The sequence below is a fragment of the Halichoerus grypus genome, chromosome 1, assembly GCF_964656455.1.
Source record: "Halichoerus grypus chromosome 1, mHalGry1.hap1.1, whole genome shotgun sequence".
NCBI lineage: Eukaryota > Metazoa > Chordata > Mammalia > Carnivora > Phocidae > Halichoerus > Halichoerus grypus.
In genome coordinates, this window is record NC_135712.1 from 70,334,597 (window position 1) to 70,348,646 (window position 14,050).

The following is a 14,050-nucleotide window of genomic DNA, read 5'->3' on the forward strand; positions in this document are numbered from 1 at the left end:
GTAGGGGCGTCTGGGTGGCTCCCAGATAAACATCCAACTCTTGGTTTCCACTCAGGCCATGATTTCACGGGTCTTGGGATGGAGCCCCATCTCAGGCTCCACGCTCAGCAGGGGGTTTGCTTGAAGATTCTCTCCCTCTGCCCCCTACCCTGACTGGCGCACTCTCTCTCAAATAAATAAACAATTTTTTTTTTAATTTAAAAAATAAAAAATGAAAAATAAAAAAAAGGTAAAGCAAATATGGCAAAATGTTACCAATCTATGAAACTAGATGGGGCATAAAGGAGTTAAGTTTAATATTCTTAGAACTTTTCTATAGGCTTTACATTTTTAAATAAAAAGTTCAATTTTTAAAACATTCTGTAACAGGGAAGCCTGGGTGGCTCAGTCGGTTAAGCAACTGCTTTCAGCTCAGGTCATGATCTCAGGGTCCTGGGATCGAGTCCCACATCAGGCTCCCTGCTCAGTGGGGAGCCTGCTTCTCCCTCTGCCTGCCGCTCCCTGTGCTTGTGCACTCTCTCTGATAAAATTTTTTTTTAAATTTTTTAAAAATGTTCTATAACAATTTTCCACACAGACAGGCTCTCATATAAGCCTGTCTTTCAGGTTCTCTAGAAATTGATTCCTTCTCTTTCCTAATTCTTTGAATTAGTATGAATGATACAAATATTCCAAGAAGTATATCTTGCAAGGAAGTAAGATCATAACAGCAACAGTCATAATAATGGCTCTCTTTCTTTGAATACTTACTATGCCAGGCACTCTCTTTCTTTGAATACTTAACTATGCTAGGCACTTAATATACATTATTCTCATTTAACCCATATAACCTGAGATGCAGGTATTATTAGCCCTAACTTACAAATGAGAAAACTAAGGAACAGGGACGTTAAGAGATCCAAGAGATCACAAAGCTAGCCATGGGAGAACCAGGATTTAAATCCAGACTTGTCTAATTCCAAAGTCGTTACCACTATATTTTTCTGTCTCCCAGAAATGCAAGATTTGTAAAAAGAAGCTGTCTCATCATCAATACTGCTGCTTCCTTCTGTCAAGAACATTCTATGGCATGGGTCCCTTAAGTTCTTGCAGACTTAAGTAAGTCCTAACTGCACAGTAGAATAAAAGGTCACAGTTACTTAAAGGTAAACAAGGTCTCAGGACCAGTCGAATAGAACTGATGTGGCTATTGGCCTGATTCAGTCAGTCCAATTTGTCAGCTGTACAGATGTGTAGATCTTTCCTATTGGATAGTTTTGCTAGGATTTTCTTATAAACTTCCAACTTAAGCAATAAAGATTTCTTTAATCTCAGGACGCCAGGATGGCTCAGCCGGTTGAGCATCTGCCTTCAGCTCAGGTCGTGAACCCCGGGGTCCTGGGATCAAGCCCTGTGTTGGGCTCTCTGCTTGGTGGTGAGCAGGTTTCTTCCTCTCCCTCTTCCTGCCACTCTGCCTATTTGTGCTCTCTCTGTCAAATAAATAAAAAAAATCTTAAAAAAAAAAAAAAGATTTCTTTAATCTCTGTTCCTCCCTCTTCTGACACTACAAACAGGTGTCATTGTAAAAGCACCTGTACTTTCCACTCGTGATATAAAACAGTTTTAAGGGTGCCATAATAAATCAAGGGAATAAATGTCATATCGTATTTTCAACAATTACTTTCTATAAGTTCAAGTTAAAATTCCTTAATGTTTAATAGAAAAATACTTAACACATCCAAAGACATGTTTATAGGAATTTCTTCAGAAGTCTTTGCTCTGGGGTGCCTGGGTGGCTCAGTCAGTTGGGCGGCTGCCTTCGGCTCGGGTCGTGGTCCCAGGGTCCTGGGATCAAGCCCCGTGTCAGGCTCCCTGCTCTGTGGGGGGCCTGCTTCTCCCTCTCCCTCTGCCTGCTGCTCTCCCTGCTTGTGCTGTCAAATAAATAAATAAAAAATATTAAAAAAAAAAAAAAAGAAGTCTTTGCTCTGTGTGGGGGGTGGAGGAGTGGAAAGGTATGTGTGCTATAATATTTTTATAGCTTTATTGAAGTATAATTGACATACAATAAACTGTATTTAAAGTGTATAACTTAATGAGTTTTAACATAACTATACATCTGTGAATCATCAAAATTAAGAGAATCAACATTACTACCATTCTCAGGTTTCCTCATGCCACATTAGAATCCATCTCTTCCTCCCTGACTTCAACTTTGCTTTACTTTTTTGTCTGGTTTTTTTTTTTTTTATACTGTGGCAAAATATATGTAACATAAGATTTGCTTTCCTTTCTAACTGCTTACTTCTTAAAGTACTGAACCATCTTGTCATATGATTCAACTTAACTAGACAAACATATGGTGGATAATATCGAACTAGAAAGAAGCAAAGGCTCTCCTTCTAAGAGTTAAAATACTGCCAGTGTGGTTTAAATATATTCGAAAGCCAAACTGGTATCTGGGGTAATTGGATCTCGTGATATCCATTCTATGCCACTAGATTAAAAAATCATACAAAAAATATAAAATATCACAATGAGGACTCAAGGCAAGAGAAAGAATTTGTAGGATTAGCTAAAGCTAAAGTAAAATTCACAAACATAGAAGGAATCATGTGGTTACTGTGGTTACAGTGGTTACTTTCATTGTTAACATATTACAAAGCCCTTTGGTAAATAATAGTAACACTAATACATTTTACTTGTATTTCAATTGAGTACATATAACAAAATCTCTCCATCTGCCTTATATAAGCACTTTTAATCAAATGTCTAAGGCAGTGTTTCTCAGTATTTTTTATCCATGCTCCATTTTAAGAAATACAGAAATTTTGGGGTGCCTGAGTGGGTCAGTCTGTTAAGCCACTGCCTTTGGCTCAGGTCATGATCCTGGGGTCCTGGGATTGAGTCCCGCATCCAGCTCCCTGCTCAGCGGGGAGCCTGCTTCTCCCTCTCCCTCTGTCTCCCGGCTGGCTTGTGCTCTCACTTTCTCTCTGTCAAATAAATAAACAAAATCTTTAAAAAAAAAAAAAAAAAAAGAAATACAGAAATTTTAACCTCACTCCATCAGCATAGTGTTATGATTTAAGAGTTCAGGCCCTAAAATCAGATTACGCAAGCATGAATCCCTTCTCCACTACTTACTAGCCACGAGAACTTGGACAAATTCCTTAATTGCCAGAGTTGCATCACCTAACAAATGAGGTTCAAATGGAGTACTCCATGTAAGCCTTAGTTCAGTGCCTGGCACACAGTAAGTATTTGTAAGTATTACCGACTATATTATTTAGTAGTAGTAGTTGTCATCATCTGCCTTAAAGCTTGCCTTCTTGTGTATCCCCTATATCCAAAAAGATTTTGTCAAGTTTTCCCCCTAGGATTACTATTATGAAAAGTATACTTTTTTTGGAAAGATTTTATTTATGTATTTAAGAAAGAGAGAGAGAGCATGAGCAGGGGGAGGGGCAGAGGGAGAAGCAGACTCCCCGCTGAGCAGGGAGCCTAATGTAGGGTTCAATCCCAGGACCCTGAGATCATGACCTGAGCCGAAGGCAGACACTTAACTGACTGAGCCACCCAGGTGCCCCATGAAAAGTATACTTTAAATGTAAAAATATTAATATTCACAACCCTTTGACATAGGTATATTGTTTTTATTACTATTTTACACATAAGAAAACTGAGGCACAGATGATAAGGTCACACAGCTAGTAAGTAGTAAAGCTAAGAATCAAATTCAGCCAGCCTGGCTGCGGACTACACACTCCTAATCACTATGGTATATAATATGATACAATACCATACTATTACAAGAAGGTACCTGGTAACTATCTCTAAATATCTGAATGCCTGTCATGCTGGATAGAGCAAATACCCAGACAACAAAAAATAGATCACTGGTTGGAAGAGGCAGAGTTATAAATGTTAACTAAACATAATAAAAACCTTTTTAGGAATAAGAGTTATCTGAAACAGGACTGGGTTACCTCAGGAGGCATTTCATTTTGGCACACCAGGATATTCAAGTAGAGGTTGTGTAGAAACACATTTATTCATTTATGTTGGTCATTATCCTGTTAAAGTTCATCTTGGTTGATCTTTTTGCTTATCCAATCTGTTAAAATAATTTCAAATCTTGACTGCCATCTATATAATATTAGCTATTTATCATAATTTTATGTAGTCTATAAACTTGGAAAGGTTTTTATGTCTCCATCCAAATCACTGCCGAAAATACTGGTCAGGATAGATATATGTCACCATACACCAATGTGACCTACCACTAGATCCCTCCCCCACTTAAGATCCACTCTTTTTTTTTTTTTAAGATTTATTTATTCATTTTATAGCGGGGGGGGGCAAGGGCAGAGGGAGATGGAGAGAGAAACTCAAGCAGACTCCACGCTGAGCACAGAGCCTGACACAGGGCTCAATCTCACAACCCTGAGATCACAACCTGAGCCAAAACAAAGAGCCGGACGCCCAACCGACTACACCACCCAGATGCCCCAAGATCCACTTTTAATATTCTAGGTTAGTACAGTGTAAAACACAGTAGAGTTTATCTTTAGAAAACAGAATAGAGGGGCGCCTGGGTGGTTCAGTCGGGTAGGCGGTTCAGGTCATGATCCCAGGGTCCTGGGATTGAGCCTGGCATCAGGCTCCATGCTCAGTGGGGAGCCTGCTTCTCCCTCTCCCCTTGCCCCTCCCCTCCACCCCTCCCCACTGCTCATGCTCTCTCGCATGCTCCCTCTCTCTCAAATAAAATCTTAAAAAAAAAAAAAAAAAAGAATAGAGAATATATTTAAATTTCTTAATGATTAGGGTATTCAATCAGATGTAAATCTGTTTTATTGCATTATCACACAATCCACATCTCTGTCACAATATCAAAGATTATGATGATAATAGTGATGATAATAATTATAGCTAACATTTAGCACACTTGCTATGTGCCAGGAAGTTTTAACCTTTGCATATGTTAAATAATTTAATCCTTGCAACAATCCTTAAGTTAGGTAACACTATTATCCCTATTTTGAAGATGAGGAAATAGAGGCACAGCTAAATTAAACGACTGAGGTCACATACCTAGGACAGGGCAAAAATAGGATTTGAACCTAGGCATTTTGACTCTAGGGTCTGTACACTTAACAGCACCAATATGCTGCCTAGTATATAAAATGGTCATACTTGAATTTAATCAAAACCACATATTACATTGTCAGGAATTTAATTTCATCTTTCATAAACAATGGGCTACCTTCTCACTGGGCCTATCAATGGCAAACTATTCAAGAACTCTAGGGACTTGTTTTGGTTTGAGCCAGAGTAAAAGAGCATAGAGGACACTAGACTAGGAATCATATCATATAAACTGGGATTTAATTCTAGCTCCTTCTAGTACCTTAACTCTAAGTCTAAAGAGTGATTAAGGAAGGCTCTAATAAAATATACATAATTTCTAAGTCATGCTAAGGATGAAATGAGAAACTAGACTATAAATTTCCTGATGTAGCAGCTATTTGTTGTTTGTCTTCCCACTGTTCAATCATGCTCTGAAAAGAGCCCATTTTCATTTGGGGACTCACTTTCATTTGGTCTATATAAGCTTCAACCTCAAACCCTAGCATCAGATCACATGTACCAAACTTAAACCAATCAGCGTATCACTCTCCCCTGGCCACAGACTGGAGGAGGGAGGGAGAAGGGACAGTAATAGGTGACCTAAGTCAGTCCAATCAGAGTACATTTCAGAACTCACCAGATGGAAATGCTTAGGTGAAGATTATCACTTCTCTTTGTGGATCTAAACCTAGAGACATGGCTTTGGGAAGCATCCTGTGACAAACTAGTGGCCATCCTATCACCAGGAGGAGAGCCTTTTTTGAAAGCATTGACACAGAGAAAGCAAGCTGATGATGGGGAGAATTCAGATCCTGAACTGTCTAACTGTGCCAACCAATACATTCATTCCCCTTTTTGCTTAAGTTAGTTAAACTGGGTTTCTTATCACTTAGAACCACAAAAATCATAATTGGTGCATTTAATACCTAGCAATGAGCTCTGGTACAGAGTAGGCACACTCAATTACTATTTGAATAAATATACTAAGTATAGAAAACCACTTTTGAAATTTTGAAAAGCACTTTATACATTACTGTTTTGTTTTGATGGAAAGGAGTCAAGTTCTTGTCAGTTTATAAGTGTATCAAAGATGGCACAACAAAGCTCCCATCCCATTAAAACTATTTTTCCTTATCTGCTTACACTATTCCTTATCTGCTGACATACAGTTCTTCTATTTTCTAAAGATGACTTTTGTGTCTTACACTGTATTTTACATTATACTTTAAACTGAACATTATACATTGGACTTAAACTCAGGTCTTAAGATCCTATGGATTTGGAACAAATACACCTAATACTTTTGGTGTTTCATGTAAAACACTTCTGTATCTTATCCATTTTCTTAGGAGATGGAGAACACCAAGATCACAGACATTCTTTAACAATAACTCTAAAAGAATTTTGAAATTATAAAAAGATTAAGTCTCATGCCTTTCCTCTAAAACTACTACTATTTTTTAAACTTTGACTCTATAGATCTCCCAAGAGACAATTTTTCACTGGCTCTCTCTTAGACCAACCCCATGCCACATCTACTAACATACACCATGAAAGCATACAGAATAATTTAATTATTAGTGCCTTACTGGGAGAAATTACCAGTTCCCCCAAAGTTACAAAAGATGCCTGACATATCAGGTTTGCCATTGAGAAAAGGTATGTTGGAGGATGAGGATACTGAGGATAGTAAATACATGTTGGCTTTTAGTTCATTATACTGAAACTTAGCTATACGTAAAACCACATCACCTTTACCACATTCACAATTGCCCAGTTCCTCCAACAATGAGGAACAATACTTCCCAAACTCTCTGTTTATGTTAACTGCACCTTTGTAATCAACCAACACTATTAAGTAAAGGTGCAGTGATTTCCCTGGAAAAGGGAACATCTACACTCAAGAGAGGAAAAAACAAACAAAAAAACACATACACAGGCTGCCTTAACAGAACAGGCTGTCCATAAGGTGATAAGGTTGGAAAAAGATGGCACCTCCTCAGAACCAATATAGTGTAAGATCAGAATGGGGATGGGGAATGGAGAATTACCTAATACTCTCTGTAGGCGGATCCTGGCTTCTAGCCGTAGCATCCATATTAATTAAGCTAGGATAAGTCGGAATGAAAGTAGTTGGAGATAGGATACATAGCCTCCCTCTTAAACTCATTAGGATGTGCCAAAGCTTCCTGTTTCCTTAGCGGTTTATCCTACAAAAAAAGTTTCTTTGTAAAATGAAACTATAACAAAAGAGAGAAAGGGATCTGAGAGCATTTGTAAGGCCTGATCTTTCTAACCTTTACAGTCCCTAGTAACCTATCTTTAGTCCAAATCCCCACTGATGCACAGATCTAAGGACAGACACACCCGCCACAACCACCAGACCACCACCACGCCTATTAAGTGAATTAGCGTCTCTAAATTGCTTTCAAGATACAGAATGTAGTATCTGTGCCTGTGATTTTTACTCAGATTCACAAAATCTGGCTCCATTTCTGCTGACTCACCTCCCAGTACACACTGCTTGCCTTGTTCTTCAATGTTTCAATAAATGCCTGCTTGGATGCATCAATTTTGCTACTAAGAAAGTACACAGAAGTGGAAATGTGTGTGAGGTGGGAAGGGCAGCAGTGAGGAGATACTGAGGATAAATCTGATAAAGTGTTTTTCCAATGTAAGTGTCCTAAAGGAGACAAAATCTGGGTACTGCTATGCACACGCTTGTGTTTTAAAGATGACAGTGTCCTGCAAGTGTAGTTTTAAGGACTCCCACCCAACCCCTTCTATTCTACTTCCTATTGCTAGTAGATCTAGTAAGCACCCCAGGGTGAAGGAGGAGGTAGATTCTGCTTCCTAACCTATGCAACAACCTAAGTAATAGCAAATTGCAAGCATATACATTCTTCAAGTTTCAAAAACTGAATTCAAATTTGACAGAGTACTACAGGGAACTATCTGCAAAAAGAGGAGACATGAATTTTTCCTTTGCATTCTATTCCTGCTTCTCCCATCTCTAGGACATTATCTTCCTCAGTAAAACCATATCTCAGTAATTTTCTATTGGCATACCAATGTCCAGGTCCAAAGCTGAGTGAGCAAGCATACTTTACTTTTTTTAAAGATTTTATTTATTTGACAGAGAGAGAGACAGCGAGAGAAGGAACACAAGCAGAGGGAGTGGGAGAGGGAGAAGCAGGCTTCCTGCAGAGCAGGGAGCCCAATGCGGGGCTCAGTCCCAGGACCCTGGGATCATGACCTGAGCTGAAGGCAGATGCTTAACAACTGAGCCACCCAGGCGCCCGCAAGTTGTGGGGGTTAATAAAGTGGTGCTCTTTTTTTTTTTAAGATTTTATTTATTTATTTGACACAGAGAGAGAGAGAGCACAAGCAGGGAGAGTGGCAGGCAGAGGGAGAGGGAGAAGCAGGCTCCACGCAGAGCAGGGGGAGCCTGATGTGGGACTCAATCCCAGGACCCCGGGATCATGACCTGAGCCGAAGGCAGTGGCTTAACCAACTGAGCCGCCCAGGCGCCCTAAAGTGGTGCTCTTAAGAGGCAAGCTCTGTGAACTCCTAGGTCAAAGTGCATCTAACACTCTTGGCATTAATTATGTCATCTGCTGTACACTCAGGCCTTTCCAAAGATAAGAGTGGAGTCATGTCAACCCTGTGTAAAGGCCTTTGAAGTTGGAGGGAGGATATGTCTAGCCCACAGTGGGGAGGAGGGATTGGATTCAAGAACCAGCAGAACTCACAGGCCAAAAATGGCCCACTGCCTGCTTTTGAAACTAAAGTTTTTTTTGTTTTTTTGTTTTTAACATAATAACTTTTTTTTTTACTGAATATTTACTTTTTATTTTATTTATTTTTTATTTTTTTATTATGTTATGTTAATCACCACACATTACATCATTAGCTTTTGATATAGTGTTCCATGATTCATTGTTTGCATATAACACCCAGTGCTCCATTCAGTACGTGCCCTCTTTAATACCCATCACCAGGCTAACCCATCCCCCCTCCCCCCTCCCCTCTAAAACCCTCAGTTTGTTTCTCAGAGTCATAGTCTTTCATGGTTCCTCTCCCCCTCCGATTCCCCCCCCCTTCATTTTTCCCTTCCTGCTATCTCTTTTTTTTTTTTTTTAACATATGTATTATTTGGAACACGACCATGCTCATTCACTGATGTACTGTCTATGGCTGCTTTTGTGCTATAATTGCAGAGTTGAGCAGGTGGCAATAGATACTGTATGACTTGTAAAGCCTAACATTTACTATCTAGATGGCCCTTTACTGAAAAAAGTTTGCCAAAAAAGTTGCCATCTTATACTAAATGAAGATGGAACTAGTTTTATCAATAATTTGGTAGCAAATCCTACCTAGATTATGCAAACAGTAAAGCAGAAGTCAGTGCTAGGAATATGATTATTTCAAGAAATTGAACTGTACCTTTCTGATATAGGACTACTGCAGTTTATGTCGCTAACCTGTATATGTTACATTATATAGAATAAGTCATAAGTACGCCCGATTTGGGAAATTCTAAATGAAAAAGTAAAGATCACAAAATAACCACACTGACACATTAGTTTTAAACCAGAGCTCAATGGTATGCCTCAATATTTAAGGCTACTAAATTGCCACATCTAAGATCTTAGTTTTGAACTTGATCTCTTCCCTCTAATTTCTTCAGAGAAATCTTTATTCAACAAACACTGAGTGGGCACTTACACTGTGCCAGACCCTGGGTTCACCCTGGAACAAAATAAAGGTTATATTTGGGCCTTGCCACACAATAGAATATTTCAGGAAAGAGATTATCCTAAAAACCACAAAGGACACTTGTAATAATTCTTATGGTTGAATAATTTTGCTCTCCTACCATTCCACTACAAAATTCAGTGAGTAAACTCTGTGTTTAGACTCTGCTTTTCCTAGAGTGGGTTATAGAATTTATATCTCTAAGGCAGGGTCTATGACAGAGTCAGGGAATTCTGGGATTTGGACAAAAAAGAATTATATATTCATTTTTACTAACCTCTGGCAAATTCACCATTTCCTTCAATTATGAACATAAATCACAATAGTAATAGATCATCACTAACAGAAATCTTAGATATTTTCAGGTAACATTACACTTATTACAAATATTTTGAAATACTGTTTAAACATACCATTTTTAAATTATCATTATAAGATCCGTTGACAGTAAACATTATTTACAATGTTAATAAAAAGCATATATAGTATTATATTACACATTTTATTTTATATTTATGTAATTTTTTAAGCAGGCTCCACACGGAGCATGGAGCACAACTTGGGGCTTGAACTCACAACCCTTAGATCAAGAGTCAGATGCTCAAATGACTGAGCCACCCAGGTGTCCCTCATATCACACATTTTAAAAGCATTTTGATAACTTTATTTCAACATAGTTTCATTTTAAGTTTTATGTATTTAATTCTTTGCTTGGTATAATAATATTATTCCAAAAGGGAATCCACAAGGTTTCACCATACTGCCAAAGGGGCCCATGGCACAAAAAAAGATTAAGATTTCTACTCTACGGCCAAAAAATAAACAAAGATAATCACATCTAGGATAATTCCCTTTAAATAAAAAAAAAAAACTACCTAAAAAACAAAACAAAAAAACTATTTTCTGTTAAGTGCCACACATCCATTTTGTTCTCTAGCATAGAGCAAAGACCATATGTCACTATTTTTTACCAGCCTTCACTTCAAAATTGGTTTGCAAATAGTTGTGAGTGTGATATAACAGCCTGGCAGACCCAGGGGTTCCCCTGGCTCACTGGCAGTCATTCTAATATAAATATAGAAAGCTTCAAACTAATATAACTTTTAACAAGAGAGTTATCAAAAGAAAGGGGAAAAAAAGACAAAACAAAAACCAAAAAAAGCCAGCTATATAACTATCTACTAATCTGGTTTGCAAACAGTAAAATACAAGCAATTCAATTATTTATATTAATGAGGGAATGTATGTAAACAAACCTAACATAGTACCAAATATTTGTTAGAGACTCACAAACAGTTCTTTTTTTTTTCTTCTGGAGTGGAGCTCTGGCACATACTGCAAAATAGAGTACATAAAAATGTATATTTCCTGAATTTACTGACTGAATTGTAGAAGAGGGAGGAGAGGGAGTTCTCTAATAGTAGAAGAGCCAAAAGATCTGACTTCAGATCAGTTATGCAAATACATGAAAAGAAAAGCATAAGAAAATTATAATTATTACTATTTTGTCATTACCCATCCTTAATAACAATACCAAATTATTATGCTTGCTTTTTCTATAAATATTTTATAAATCAATTCTTATCAGCGTTTATAACATGGAAAAGTTATAAACTTTTCTCCCTAGGAGAATCATGTCTAACCTAGAGGTCAGACAGCTCCACAGAGGAATCATGAATGGTTTACAAACTCCATGAGATTGTATACAAAATTTGGTGAGTATGCCTATGTTTCTGATTATTAAAGACTGTTTAAGCAGAACAGTTACCTGTGCCATAGTTAGAAAAGCTTAAACAAGAGAAAGCAAACAGTTCCTCTCTTAGTCACAGAGTGAGTTAATGTTAACATCAGATAAAGTAACCTGGGATTTCTGAACCTAAGGCTCTGACCAAATTATTCTCCCTAAGGGTTCATATATTCAAAGAGAAGGTCCCCAAGAAAAATAAAACCTCACCTATTTATGGGAAGAGAAATCATAGGCTTAGAAAGGAATAAAGTTCATTTTTTATCAATCAGGCCATTATACTGGTTTTTGAAGGGAATTTGCAAAGCAGGGTAGGTCAAAAAGAATCCTTTCATTCAACAAACACAAAGGATTCAACAAACACAAAGGCAGTGCTGCAGTCCCCAAGCCTAAATGTCTTCTCTTCTAAGTCAGTTACCTTGAAACATATATAATTGACCCTTGAACAAAACAGAGGTTAGGGGCACTGTCCCCCAACACACACACACACACACACACACACACACGTTGAAAATCTGCTTGTAACTTTTGACTCCTTCAAAACAAGCCTACTGTTGACTGGAAGCCTTACCAATAACATTAATAGTTATTAACATATTTTGTATGTTATACATATTACTTACCATATTCTAACAAGGAATATAAGGAAGCTAGAGAAAAGAAAATGTTATTAAGAAAATCATAAGGGGGCTGAGGGGCCTGGGTGGCCTGAGTGGCTTAGTCAGTTAAGTGTTTGCCTTCAGCTCAGGTCATGGTCCCGAGGTCCTGGGATCAAGCCCCATGTCCAGCTCCCTGCTCAGCAAGGAGTCTGCTTCTCTTTCTCCCTCTCCCCCACTCTTGTTCATGCTCTCTCACTCTCTCAAATAAATCAATAATCTTTTTTTTTTTTTTTTAAAGAAAATCATAAGGGGGTGCCTGGGTGGCTCAGTCGATTAAGCATCTGACTCTTGATTTTGGCTCAGGTCATGTTCTCAGAGTTGTAAGATGAAGCCCCGCTTCAGCTCCAAGCTAGGTGTGGAGCTCCAAGCTGCTTAAGATTCTTTCTCTCCCTCTCCCTCTGTCCCTTCCCCCCTCCTTTCTCAAAAGGAAAGGAAAGGAAAGGAAAGGAAAGGAAAGGAAAGGAAAGGAAAGGAAAGGAAAGGAAAGGAAAGGAAAGGAAAGGAAAGGAAAGGAAAGGAAAGGAAAGGAAAGGAAAGGAAAGGAAAGGAAAGGAAAGGAAAGGAAAGGAAAGGAAAGGAAAGGAAAGGAAGAAAGAAAAAGAAAGAAAGAAAGAAAGAAAGAAAAAGAAAAAGAAAGAAAGAAAGAAAGAAAGAAAGAGAAAGAAAGAATCATAGGGAAGAAAAAATACATTTACAGTATTATATTGTATTTATAAAAAAAAATTCACATGTATGTGGACCCATGCAGCTCAAACATGTGTTGCTCAAGGGTCAACTGTATTTTGTTACAGAAAGAAATTCATGAGTATCTCCTTTCAGTTATGTATAATGTGTATGCCAAGTAAACATCTAATGTTTTAGAAAAAGGTGTAATTAGCCATTTTTTAGCTAAACAAAGACTCTCCCCTATCGTTCACAACTCAATACTTTACCATTCAAGAATCTTTCTGAACTCCCTTCCTATATCACATAGTATATGTGTGTAGGAGGTGAGGGTGACTATTAGGTTATCAGATAAACGCAGTGTCAGATAAGTTAAAATTACCTCAAGCTTCTTCTATTAAATATTGTTTTAAAAAAAAACACTGGGTGCACAATCAGTAGCACCTTTTATAAAAGTCTGTAGAGAGAAGGTAGTGAAACTCACTTTAGTTCATTTCATCTGCACTGCTAACAGCCCTCAGGAATGGGGATCAGTAGGGGATAAAACCACCAGCTAAAACATCATCTGAATTACTCACAGCATGGTATTATTCCCAGTTTGCCAGTCTTGGCCTCTAGTACATAAATCACTGAGCTGGATAGCTAAATACATCAAAGCCTCTCCCATATGGTATTCCAGTCACCACTGTTGACTCTCCTAGCATCTCCTTTCTTCCCCATGATGATCACCATCTGCTTACCGCTGATTATTGCACCAACCCCATTCTCAACTAATATCTTTTTACCAGCAATTCTCAGTACTTACAGAATCACTAAATATCAAGACTGAAAAGGACCCTAAAGGCCATATCTCCCTACCCCCATTCTATTCTTGGCAAAATGTTTTCTGTCTCTATCTTAAGTTCCCTTCCTAAGTCTTGTTCCTACCCTCCTCAAAGCTTCCCCTTTCTCATGTCGGCTCCTAGCAGTTTTTCCTATCACAAACCTCTCTATCCTCACTGCTTCTATAAATATCCCTGTCCCTATTTCAATATGTAAGTTCTGGTTCTCCCAACGAGATCCTGAGTTTCAGTTCTCAGTCATAACCAGTCACCTCAATTATATTTGGGAAGACTTCTCCAGT

The 14,050-nt window shown here is 38.2% G+C and overlaps 1 protein-coding gene across 5 annotated transcripts in view; it reads right to left on the reverse strand.

The window, feature by feature from the left end:
- PCYT1A (phosphate cytidylyltransferase 1A, choline) overlaps window positions 1–14,050 on the reverse strand; it is a 62,085-nt gene that overhangs the window by 32,717 nt on the left and 15,318 nt on the right. The window contains exon 2 of one of the 5 annotated variants that reach the window (XM_078067356.1): window positions 1,714–1,910. The exons of the other annotated variants lie outside the window; for them this stretch is intronic. The gene's annotated coding sequence lies outside the window, so the exon portion shown is untranslated. The remainder of the gene's footprint in view (window positions 1–1,713; window positions 1,911–14,050) is intronic. 5 annotated transcript variants of the gene reach the window in all.